Consider the following 13,628-nt stretch of genomic DNA (forward strand, 5'->3'; position numbering starts at 1 on the left):
GATATATGCTTCTTAAAATGAGTGCAGGAAACAATAAGAAACCAAAAATACTTTAAGAGCTTCTGTAATAGTGCATCAAATTTACATTTCACATTTGCTGGCAAATTGTTGTGAAGGATGCACAGATTATGTAGAAAAACACTATTAGCATAATTATTCACTGCAAACAGTTTGAGCTTATTTGTGTGAACAATCTTAATTGCTATTTATTCCATAGTAATTACCATGGCACCTTATAACTCAATATTTCAGAAACAATGATCATGACAAGTCTCTTGAATGTGGGCGGGGGTGGGGAAAGCTATGATTTAATGATAAAATCCTATTTCTGGGATCAGAGTTGGGTTTTTTTGGTGGGGGTGGGGAGTGGTGGTGACAAGAGTTAAATCCACAATTAGTTTATTTGAAATTTATTGAAGCTTAGCGTATTTGTGTGGACTGCGTACCTAAATACAAAGAGTGAATTTGTTTTCATTTTGCTCTGATGTTGATATGACTGAGTACAATTAGCAAATGTATACAACACCTATGATAGATTAAAAACACATAATATGCATATAATATATGGTTTCCGTATGACAGCTGCTGCCATTCTGCTACCTGAGCTATGTGGGAACAGCTGGTAAAGAGTGTAAAAAATTGATTATCCAGGAGGAACAAGTTCATTGAAAATACAGTTATTTCTTTCAGCTAGTGTTAATGTCTCCTACAGCCTGTTAGTGTGCACTGCTGTAAGCTTTACATGGTTGTTATTGATTCTTGTGTATGGCCAAGACTGCCCCTTTATAACTGTCAAAAAATACTTACACTGAAAAGGTTATACAAAAGAAAGACATCCCACTGCTCCTGCCACATATTTGAGATACATTTCAAGAATACATATTTCTTCAATAGCCTGCTCATTTTTAATTTATATTTTAAAAATGAACCGTGTTTTCATTTCCAAATAATTATACTGTAGTCTATTCTGAATGACACACTTGGGGATAAGTGCTGTAGGCTAAAAATTGCAGAAAGGCTAAGAGTATTGTTCAGCAAAGAGGAACGACAAATGTTAGCAAAGCTACTCTACACTAAGCTTTTTTGTTTTTCTATATCTTAGCATACTTGCATATAAATACCAGTGAGTAATGTATTTTTGAGAAAAAATATTCTCAATGGAGATACTTCATAGAACACGTGAAAAGTTATACAAGGTGACAAAGGGATTTTGTTGTATAGATCCAGCCTACACTATCCTAATTTTAGTTTTGAAACCTGTCTTTTGTGTTAAGTCTGTTTGGATCAGCTACATGTTGAGGAGCTGATTTATCTTTTTGGTCGGGAATATTCTGTAGGAGGCATCCAAGCTTTATTCTTTTTGTTGACCAAGAGGCTGAGAATTTCCTTTCAAACTGAAAATACTACATTTTCTTACAAATAACCTGCACCTTTTTCCCCTAAACTACCTGGGAAAAATTGGAGTGCTCATTATATGCAAGGAACAGGCTCCCTGTGGGCCTGGACATTTGGCAGCAGGGGCAGGGTGTGGCAGCGTTAATTTTTATGGGACGCCTTCCCCTCTACCCTCCATTGCCACCAAATGTCCAGACCTATACGACACCCGCCTCTCTAACAAGATGCTCTCTCAGGTTTGCACATATGGCAGGCCTGTGGCCAGACTCTGCACACTGGCTAGATCCAGCCTTGGGGCTGGTGCACACCTCCAGCTCTGGCATGTCAGGGTTGGAGCCAGCACATGGCCCTGGCTCTCAAGCCTCCAATCCTGGCATGCAGCCTCCAGTTCCCAGGTCCCTAGACCTAGCTAGTAGCCCCTAGCCTGCAGCCCCAGCATGTAGCCTCCATCCCTGGAGACCCAGACCTCAAGTACTTGCCCATGCTCCAAGATATAGGATCTTTTTTCCTTCTTGGAACCTTCCAAAAATATTGTGTGTTATATTGTGTGTTATATTATGTATTTTTGTGTTATATTTGGGACCCTGTTATATATAAGAAAATATGGTAAAATTGAAGATGTGTACTTGGACTGGAAAAATAAATAGTTGTGAAATACTGGAGAAATTTTTGAGAGCACTCAAGTTAGGGGAACATTTGGCTTTAGGAAGGACCCTAAGAATATTAGTACAGAAAAAGCAGATCAATATTTTGTTTTTTGCATCCTTCACTGACATTTCTCTGTTGTAACAGAGAAAATGTATTATTGCCGCCACCACTACTCAAGCCAAAAAATAGGAGTACTGAATTGCAAAATATGATTACCATGGTGATTGCATGATAAATTGTAATGTTCCACATATTTGGGGAACTTATGGGGGCTAAAATGGCAAACCAGCCACAAGGATGTTCCACACCTTTAAATTAAATGTGTGGCATGTGTCCTAGATCTGGGGCCACTAATATCAACAAGCAACTGAAGATGGAAGCCCTGGGTTGGGTTCTGAATCCAGGACACAAAAGTATCCCCTGCCTTGCAGCACAGGTCTTTCATGTCCCCATGTGAGAGAGCTTATTAGTTCCCTATGATCAGGACTATGTAAAGCCCCATGCTGCAGCTGACAGGGTTTAAATGGCCCCATGCAAGAGGAGCCCATTGGCATAAAATTCGTTAAATCCCAATTGCACACAGAATTCCTCAGATCTCTATTCTGTGACCATAACTTCTGTGAGCAGCCTAAAGGTTTTTTTTCATGACTTTCTAGAAGTGTTTTAATGTTAAAGTTGCTCATAATTTTCTAAACCAGTAAGGGCCAATGTTTTGGTAGGTGTGCCACAAAACCCTACACCTTCCCCAAGTCCCACTATGATTGTCTTCCCCTGTCTGATCCATTGCTTTTCTCTCTTTTCTAGTTGCTGCTGTTCTCTCTGCTCCCTCCCACATCTTCTCTAGGGCAAACGAAATGGCTGTGTGCTTCTTGTGGCACACATGCCACATGTTGGCCAACCCAGTGTAAACTATTCCATCTGTATTAGGGTTCAGTGATTTGTTGTTTTATTTGCTTGGCTGAGTGTTTATTCTTATAATTAAATACACGCGTAGACTTTATCTAGTCTGTCATTATCTCTAAAAGTCTCCACTTTGGATATGCATATGGATAGCTGCAAGGCCCTCAGACAAATTGGCAGTAAATATTAGATAAAAAGTTATCAGCACACGATACTGTCTGTTAATTTATTTTTTGGCATTACTCATGAAACATGGTACTTAACAGTGCTATGGAATATCAGCAATGGATCCTTTTGTTGCCTGTTTTCTTTGCTTTTATTACATTCTTTTGTCCGGGTGAACAAGGTCTATTTCTTATTAAATATCATTTCACTTACATAATTCACAGTTAAGTAGGCAGGGGAGGGCAGTGGAACAGAAGATTTTTGAGCATTTATACAGGTTGCCTATGTTACACTCTGGCAGGCAAAGAGTAAATAGCACAATGATATTCTAGTTCCTTGAATATATTTCCTTTCTCAGTATACTTTTCCACTTTGAGTGGGAGACCTGAGCAGAAATTAAACAAATGCTACATAGGTAATAAAGTTCTGCATCCAGACTGACCAGGCCTTTTCTTTTTCTTTTAATCTGTTGCAATATGTGGAAAGATTACCAAAATACAGTTTCATGTTCACTTGTTACTAAAGTCAAGAATACTTAATTCAAAATAAATGCTATCCTGAGTCTATTAAGCAGTAGGGGTGTACAAATCGTGTTGTATTTGATTAGTTGATTTGGATCACCGTCCTGATTTGATTCGGCCGAATCCAATCTGATGCTGATTCAGAGAATCACCGATTCGGCCATAGACACAGCTTTAAATGCTTTTCTATATACCTCGAGGTACCAGGTGCAGCTCAGAAACATTGAGATGGTGGTGCACTTGGTGGCGGACCTGGAAGTGGACCAGAAGCACTTCCGGTCCACTTCTGGGTCTGCCACAGAGTGCACAGGACCTCCCCCACTGGCGATTAGTGCCTCTTGGGTCTGGGGGGACACTCGGGGTCCCTCTGTAGCCAATTGCTGAGCTGGCTGAGTGCGGGGAGGCGTCCACTCCCAAGCATGCAGGGAGCCCCCCTGCATGCTCCCTGGCAGACCCAGAAGATCCGGGTTCACTGCCAAGCACATGGAGGGCCCCCCTGCACTACTGTGGGATACTCCATCTACCCCACCATCTCAATGTTTGTGAGCTGCACCTGGTACCTCAAGGTATACAGAAAAGCATTTAAAGCTGTGTCTATGGCCGAAGCTTCGGTTGCTGATGTGATGACCATTTGTAACACCTGCTGAAGACTATGGGAGCACATACTTTGGTGCTTAATTTTAAACAGTTATGTTGGAAAATTTTGGCTACCACTTTCAAGATTTTCATATATGTCAAAAACTGAAATTGTATGTCCTATAAGAAAACTCTGCTTGTTGAAGAAGGTTGTTAAGGAGAGCAGGAAAAGTTGGGAGAAGGTCTTTTGAAAATTTTTATTTTGCGCTCAGATTTACATCTCTTTTGACCTGCAATTTTCTATTTATCCGCACAATAATGGAAAAATTGAAGAAAACAGAATATGCCTTTTTTGTAGGACACCTTGTAAGAGTCTAACTCCATTCTGACAGTTGATTTTGCATTGCCATGCAACCAGATAGATTTTAATTTTTCTCTGTATATTTTATACTGCTGCCGTAAAGGGCTGTAGAGCTGCCTTGATTCTTTTTCTCAGATCCACATCCCTACTGGCCAAGTTAGTTGTATTCAATTTCTTTGTCAATACTGTACCCGCAGTCATTCAATGTTTGTTATTGAAGGCGCTGAGTGAAAGAAGCAGTGTCACTTGTTGCTGTGATAGCATTTATGCTTTATGGTTATATAGTCTTGGAAGTTCTTTCTTTACATCAGTTTTTCTTTTGATCCTAAGCGGGAGCTCCTTACTGAGGATGGGAAATTGCAATATTGATTGTAATTATTGTTCTCAATATAGTAACTCACATGGTATTGCAGTCAGTTTTACTGTTGACCGATTATAACAATATCATACCAGTTCAATCATTCAATTAGTGGAATACCCAGTGTATCTTTCCATCAGAGGAAAAAAATAGATTGTGGGTAAGGGAACATCTTCAAATTAATTTTTGAAGTTATGTCTTGTAAAGTAAAAAAAACCTGCAAAATATCAATGCTAACATATTAAAAGAATCTCTTCCCAATCTATGCCATTTAACATTTGCAAGAATTTCTTGAGTGTCCAGCTCTTTATTTCACTTTGTTCATGACCAAACAATGTGACTCACTTGCAGCATCTTTAATATTGGTGATGGTCTATAGTTCCTCTTATGCTTAACTTTTGTGTTGACATGGCTTGTGAGCATCAAGTTCCCCAGTATAGAAGAACCATTGCTGAGAAGGAGTCAGAGCAGTGAAGCTTTCTGACCTTATGGCCTGGTTATACACAGCTGGCATCTTGGTTATCACAAGTTATCACTTGGTATCACAAGTTACCATCCCACTTTCATAGGAGATGGTCATGCCTAGATCTTGGTATCATGACTCAGTCAGCCTGGTTTTCATAAGATGCTACTTCACCACAATCCAGAAAAGCCTAAACTTTCCTGTGTGTTTATATTGGTAAACCAGTGAAGTTTTTTAGTACTTAAAGATTACTAGTATAAATTTTAAAACTAGTTCATGATCTCAGCTAGGACCATTAAGTTACAGTGATTTGAAAAACCCTTTATACCTAAATGAGAGCATTCCCAGTTGAAGTTTAATGTATATTACCATGCACACGTTGACTTAGATACCTTCAGTTGATTTTCCTTAGCTGTCTAGTTCATAGATCATAGAAAAGTAGGATTGGAAGGGACCTCACAAGGTCATCTAATCTACCCCCTACTCAAATTGGGCTAATCCCTGTCTAGACCATTCCAGGCAAGTGTCTATCTAATAACCACTACATTACAGAAACTTTTTTTTGAATGATGTTGTCGTCCTTTAGCATTGTTTGTAGAATTAAATCTTTTAAAGCTGTCCAGATCAGGGCTGACCAAGCTGTGTCATCTGGCCTGTAGTAGGGCTCGTACCAGATCCAGAAATCTGACAGTGTGGGCAGCAATGGCATTGTTAACTGCTGGAGTTCCCACAGCCATAGCAACTAACACTCCTCCCACTTGTTCTGCTGCCAGATTTCTAGATATGGACTAGAAATCTGGAGCATGGATTTCTAGATGTGGACTAGATCTGGAGCATGGAGCTGCATTATTTGGCTTGTGGGACCATAAATTTGATGGATGGTGGGAATAGTGGTGGCTGTTACATCCCCAGGAACTGCAGCAAATAACACTGGGGCTATCAAATTTGAACATCAGAGGGCCAGATGATGTGGCTCTGTGCTTCAGATCCAGCCCACAGACTGGCCCCGTGTCACTCTTCTGGTTCATGGGGCTGGATGAGTTGGGCAGCACTAGTCTAAATCATATGCATTCACTTTGAAGAGACTAGTCCAAAAATATCTGTTGTGCTTTAATAAAACGCAGCTTTTAAATCTTATCTGTTTTGTTTAAGTTGATAGTGTTCAGTTAACTAGTAAAGTAATGGAAGTTGTTTAAAAAAATTATCACCACAAACTAAAAAATTATGCGATTACAGTACAGTTATTCTTCAGTATCCATTTTTTCATAAAAGTAATGACAAACATGGATTTTTTTTTAAAACAGTACTTCTCAAGCATATGTATTCTGCTTTTAGGTTCTTTTTGAAATATAGGATGTCATGTATTACGGTGGATAAATACATTTAGTGTTAGGCTACTATGCAGTTAGCATCTCATGTAGATGCACTCACTGTGTGTCATTGGTATTTTTATATTTATTTTCTCACAGTTCCTAAATGCTTGTCTAAGCAAGGAGATACTGGGGTATCAAGCAAGGGCTTGATGGCAGAATTATCTAGTTTCAACAAGAGCCTGTCAAAACATAAGCTTGATGTCAGCAATGCATAGCACAGTTTTAATATTTCACATCATTTTTACATGTTTCTTGGCTATTCTACTTCAGAAAAAATGTGATTATTATAACAATGCAAGTATAAATGAAATTTCTTTTGTGCTGTCTCCTCCTTTCAGAGGCATGTTAAAATGTTAAATGAAGCCATTTTTATTGTAATTTACTGATATGATGATTATGATAATTTAAGATGGATTGTGATAGTTTTGTATATTAAAATACACTGGCACTTTGTAGGCATTATGGGAAACAAGTGACACACAGAGACTGGCAAGAATCAAAATATCCACTAAATGTTCATAGCTGTGGGAAACTACAGTTCTTTTGTCTCCATTGATACTCTACACCATAAAACTCTACATCACTACATCCATGAAATGACATTTTGGGGAATAATTCTTAGCAGCATATAGTTGCTATGTTATTTCAATGGCCAGTTATATTTTGCTATTTCCAAAACTGCCCTTTTGTGATGCTGTGCTTTCTTAAAGTTATGAAAAAAAGAAACATTACTGTCTACTGTGGGCAGATCCTATAACTGCATTGGAAGCAATATCCACATGTTCTCAGGCTTTCAAACATGGCACACACACATTTCCTGTCTCGTAAATTGAGAGAGAGCCTTTTCTTTTCCTTCCCCTTAAAGAAAAGGAAACCAATCAAAATGTGAACAAAAGGTCTGCGTAAATTATCACCGTGATGCATTAGCTTACTACCATGATACCTTTTGAATGTTGAGAAGGCATACAATGAAGCCTCAGACTACCATTTCAGAAGGTGCTTTTATATACTAATGTCTCTACCACTGTCTTCTCAAGTAATGTGTGTAGAAAAATAGCTCAGAATTAAATGTTTTATTTTGTTTTCAGACTGAGAGTCACAATGGCCCATTATTTAAAGGTAAATGATTTGTAGCTAGTGGAGAATAAATCCCTGAGCAACATTTTGAGAGAGGTTATCTTTCCTTTTCACAACTGGCAAATAAACAGGAGCCTAACAGAGAGATTAAAAATGTTTATTTGTAAGTGTGCACCTCCAGGTTATTAATGATCTTTATTTATAAGAGAAAATATGCACACTCTTTTTACCCCCTCACCCTTCCTCTACCCCAGTAGCCTTCAAATTGTAGATAGACTTCCTTAGCCCAGTTATTAGTGAAGCTCAGTCATTGCTCCTCTTATCATGTGATTTTTAAGAATGCATTATTAGAGCACTTACACAGTCAGTCTAGCTGCAACAGCCAGGCGGCAACAGCAGTGCCATTTTTCACAAAGAAAATGTTGAACAGGAGCCAAATGTTTGGTGGCAGAGTCTGTTGCTAGGAAATCAAGTTCCTGAGGCGATTAATGACAAAGCAAGCAATAACAAGAAGGCAGAATTACAGATTTAAAAGAGAGAAAAAAGTGGTTGGTGTTATAATTACCCAAAGAAATCTACACTCATTACATTGGCTGTTTTTATGATTGACTTTAATTGGAGGTTAGCTCAGATATTTAGCTCCTTTCCCACCCCTTTAAACACACACATGCACATAATCTGTAGAACTGCAGACTTGTTTTTCTAAGCATTGAGAGGAGCTTGCCCTGTAATTTGATCCCCACTGACAGATGCATTTTCTATGCTGCCATTTTGAATTAACCTATTGTGCAACAATTTTCCTCAGCTCTGTTGAATAAAACATCAAGTCTTATTACCTCAGATGGATTTGATAGAGTAAAAGAATGTACTTCTAGCTGAAGTAGACTGTTTGCAATGAGTTCAGTGATTTGAACTCTGCCAACGAGCACCAATAATTTGTGATGTATACTTAAAGAATAAGGAGGAAAGAGCCACGTGGGGGATCTTTTTTTGGAGTTCAGACCATGACCTTAGAGTAGTATCTGTGTTTGCACAAAGATTGTTCATCCAGACAAGGGCTTTTAGATAAAGCCTGTTAAACCAAGACAATTTTTTACCATTTATTTGGGTTTTCTGAACCTTGATCTCCCACATCCCAAATGAGTGCCCCAACCACCCATCTGTTATGGGGTTAAGAAAATAGCTGTTTGAATCTTCATTTGAGCCATCCCTCCTGGAGAGAAATTCTCCCTTCCAAATTCACATTCATGTAAACAGATTTTTAAAAATCCCGACTGATGTATTTATCTGTGGTAACTGAAGAACTGATTCATGTTGCTCTCTTCCCAATTAAAAAAACTCATCCAGCTAGTTCAACCAGATTTTGGCATGGAAGCGACAGGAAACTGTATCTGACATTTAAATCCTGTCCTGTTTCATTGATTATTTTGAACAGTAAAAAATGGACTGTTCCCATTTTATATAGCTAATGATAACTGAGAAAATATCACAATCCATTTACTGTACCTGTAAGTGAGCATACAGAAGCTGAACTGTAAGAGCTACATGATGTCACAACTCTCCAAATTCCTAATCAAACAGTGAAACAATAGAGCTGCACATATTCTATCCAACAATGCACACATTGCTAATCAGATGCCAATGCCAAGCTGTCTGCTTTGTTAAATACCCAGGTTCCCTGAGGCAAGAAGACAGCTGCTATAACTACTATGAAATTTGGTAGCTCAATCTATTTTTGCTACCCTTGGGCTATCAAGCTACTGTTAATTTAGACCACCCCAATTGGTACACTTTAGGGATTTTTTTCAAAGTGTTTGTAATTAAAATGATAAAACATCATTATTACTCTGAAGATGTTGTGTACGTTTTGCATTTGACAGATACCTACAGAGATAAACCCAGCATGTAATATTCATTGACATAATGGTTGTAATTGCATTTCCCATTTAAAAATATACTGCTTCCTAGAAAAATGAGAAGCAGCGAAAGGGCATGCTTTTATTTCATTAGCAGAATTTGTAAATCTGCACAAATGCTAAACCAGTCTATCGGTAATGAGCTGCTTCAACTGCAAAACCTAAATCAGGCTTTATACAAGACAGTGAGTGAGTGAAAATAGATACTCATCAGCCCCAACACTACCACCAGGGGGAGGAAACCTTAGCATGAAAATCCACACTGATTGGACTGCCAACAGATTTTGCAGCAGAGGCCTGCAAACATACTTATTCTGCTCTCCCAGATGACTCTGCCTTTAGGGACATTGAGTCTCAAATTATATGTAAAGTCTGGGCAGACTTAACACACTATTTAAATGTAAATTAAAATGGGAAGCCTCTGTATTCTAAGGGGTGTGTTGAGTCAATTTGAAGGAGATTTTTGCTGCTATCCTCCTGCTTGTCAATCTTTATTAGATGCTATCCTTATGAGGATATAAGAATTTAGTCTGTTACCATGTCAACTTTGTTAAAGAGAGATCTCAAAACTGAAGCACAGGGAAATTTGGAAGTATACTGGTCTGAGTTGCATTGTTATCAGGCTGTATCTTATAACATTGGAGGATGTTGCTATTTCTTAAAATAAATTCAAATTGAATTTAAACCTGCTGTAAAGATTTCTCTCCTAAATTAAATTTAACATTTACACAAAGGGTCAGACTGAGATAATAGTTATTTAAAATAAAAAGTTGAGCAGAAAAACAACGCTACTAATAAATTATCAGTATTTAAGTATGCACAAAAAAAAAGATCTAAGTTTAGGGTTCCACATTTCTTTTATTAGAGTTGATCCCAGTAACATGTAAAGGCATGGAAATCTGTAATATTACTTTCCCTATTTTTTGCATTTGTTATCAATGGCTGGACTATAAACATGTGTTTTTTAAATTCAGACCATTGTTCAGACAAAAGCTTTTTCTGATGCCAATTAAAATGCAGCTCTGCTTTGGAAAATTTATACTGAAATGGGCATTGTGGATTTTTTGATCCAATATGCTCTGTTTTACAAGCAACAAAGTGGTTTTCAAATAGGAGTACCTGAAAATTCAACCTGAATTCTTAGAATCAAGCTGTTTCAACAGTAGAGTAGTGAGATTTGGAGGCCAATTATATTCTCATTTACACATAAATAACTGTATTTGGAAAAAACAGATATGAACAGATTCAAATGAAGGAACAATTTATGCTGCTGAAAAGTTGCTTCTTGTGATGATATGTGAAGGAAGAAGAATGCAACAGGTGCATGACGGGAATGGATAGAATTTCAGGCACCATCCCTGTTGTGGTTCCTGCAGCATTGCTTCTCAACAGGTAGTTAGTTACCCATAAACTATGGTTTTAAGCCATAATTTTTTCTTTTGTTTTGAACACTTTTAAAGCTCTTAAAATTTAGGAATTTGTACTTTAGCATTTGCTTTTAACAAAATGCCAGAACAATCCTTGGTTTTTAAGTTGTAGAGTGGTAAATATTCATATGTGGAGTCCCCCAGGGCTCGGTCCTGGGGCTTGTACTGTTCAACATCTTTATCAGTGATCTTGATGTGGCTGTGGAAAGCACGCTGTCCAAATTTGCTGATGATACCAAAATCTGGGGTAAGGTGGGCATGCTGGAGGGGAGGAACAGAATCCAGCTAGATCTAGACAGGTTACAGAGGTGGGCAGATGAGAATAGAATGGAATTCAATGCAGACAAGTGCAGGGTGCTTCATCTGGGGAGAAGGAACCTGCAACATGCCTATAGGCTGAGGAACACCCTTCTTATCGACAGTGGCAGAAAGGGATCTTGGAGTCATTGTTGACTCCAGGATGAATATGAGCCGCCAATGCGAGGAAGCAGCCAGTAAGGCTAACCACACCTTGTCATGCGTCTACAGATGCATCACAAGCAGGTCCAGGGAAGTGATCCTTCTCCTCTGTGCGGTGTTGGTCAGGCCACAGTTGGAGTACTTCATCCAGTTCTGGGCACCACACTTCAGGAGGGATGTGGCTAGCATTGAGAGGGTCCAGAGGAGGGCCACTTGCATGGTCAAGGGGCAGCAGGTCAGGCCCTATGAAGAGAGGCTAAAGGGCCTGAATCTATTCAGCCTCCACAAGAGAAGGTTGAGAGGGGACCTGGTGGCTGGTTACAAACTCACCAGGGGGAATCAGCGGAAATTGGGGGAGGCTCTGTTCCCCTGGGCACCACCTGGGGGCTAATAGGAATAACAGCCACAAATTGTTAGAGAGAAGGTTTAGGCTGGACATCAGGAGGCATTACTTTATGGTTAGGGCTGCCAGGCTCTGGAATGGACTCTCAAGGGAAGTGGTGCTCTCTCCTACCTTGGGGGTCTTCAGGAGGAGGCTGGGTAGATATTTGGATGTGGTGTTATGACCCCAGCACTCATTCCTGCTTGGGACAGGGGATTCGGACCTGATGATCTGTTTAGGTCACTTCCGACACTAAGCACTATGAAATATATAACTTGAACATGTTCCTTCATAAGTCAGACACTGTATTTTAGAATGGCATTAGCTGAGTGCAGACTAGTGGCATACAGAGCTAGCACACATGGCCATAATAGCAGTTTTGTTTTGGAAAAGGAAAGATTGTATAGGCTCTGCAAAGACACTTGAGCAAGCTTTCAATGACAGCATATTAAAAACACAAGCTAATACAGGCAACCCCACTTAGTGCTCTTAATTGGTATGAAAAACTGAACATTAAGCGAAACCAAAAGTATTTGATGACCCAAGATGGTGACTGCAATTGTTTTTAATGACCCAAGATAGTGACCGCAAGCGTTATGGCAAAACTCACTGAGCCCTAAGTGAAATCAGGTATCAATTTAAAATGAATGTTATAGCGAAATAGCACTAAGTGAAACAGTGTTAAGCGGGGGTTGCCTGTACACAAAATGATACCACTTGGAGGTTAGACTTTCATTTTGTAACAGAGTGGTCTGCCTCTTTGAGGCCTGGTAGGTTTTGGGTTATCCAAACTATTTGATTATCAGTTTCAATTGAGAAGGAGTTGAGTGATTCCTATAAATAGTTGAGAGTTCATTTGAAGCAGCTCCATGAATTAAGTTGGCGTTTTGGTTGGCCCTGGAGAAGGGAGAAAAGGGCTGTTTGTACTTCAGAAAAACCCTAGCTTATAAAAGGGAAGCAGATGGGTGGGTACATTTGCACTTTATAGACTAACCTAAGTGTGTGTGTGTGTGTGTGTGTGTGTGTGTAATCTATACTACACTACACTGTACTGCACTATACTATACCTAGCCCTCCCAAATGCATACTCCAAGAGATTCCCATATATATGAAAAAGACAAGTGGTACACGCAGACACACATGTATATACTGAGATGAGTCTCTGAGAGTTTGCATTTGGGGTGGCTGTGTGTGTCTAATATATATAGCACTGAAGTTCATCTCTGAGAATTTGCATGTGTATGTGTGTGCACACGCGCACATGTGGGTGTGTATGTGTATATAGCACTGAGGTTAATCTCTGAGGGCTACTGTACAAGTTTGGGGAGCCTGCTCTGACACACTGGAAATTCAGTGCATTGGAGCAGACTTGGTTAATCGAGTCTGCTGGAGCATGGAAATTGATGTGCTCCGGCCGCCTTCTGCATCATATGTATCAGTGTCCCCTAGCATCTTTGCACTGAAAAAATGGTGGTTGGACACTTTGAAATAAAACATATTCACCATTTTTTCAGCATGGGGACAGTGATACATGTGACGTGCAGGCACTTTTAATTAGTGTGGTTTGCTAATTAAAGTATTTGACACTATGTCCCAAAGCACATGTA

At 39.3% G+C, this 13,628-nt stretch overlaps 1 protein-coding gene across 4 annotated transcripts in view; it reads left to right on the forward strand.

The window, feature by feature from the left end:
* The window catches only part of ADK (adenosine kinase), a 577,699-nt gene that overhangs the window by 294,845 nt on the left and 269,226 nt on the right, over window positions 1–13,628 (forward strand). The gene's annotated exons all lie outside the window — the stretch shown is intronic.

This window comes from Crocodylus siamensis, chromosome 7, assembly GCF_052110815.1.
Source record: "Crocodylus siamensis isolate JL-2025a chromosome 7, ASM5211081v1, whole genome shotgun sequence".
NCBI lineage: Eukaryota > Metazoa > Chordata > Crocodylia > Crocodylidae > Crocodylus > Crocodylus siamensis.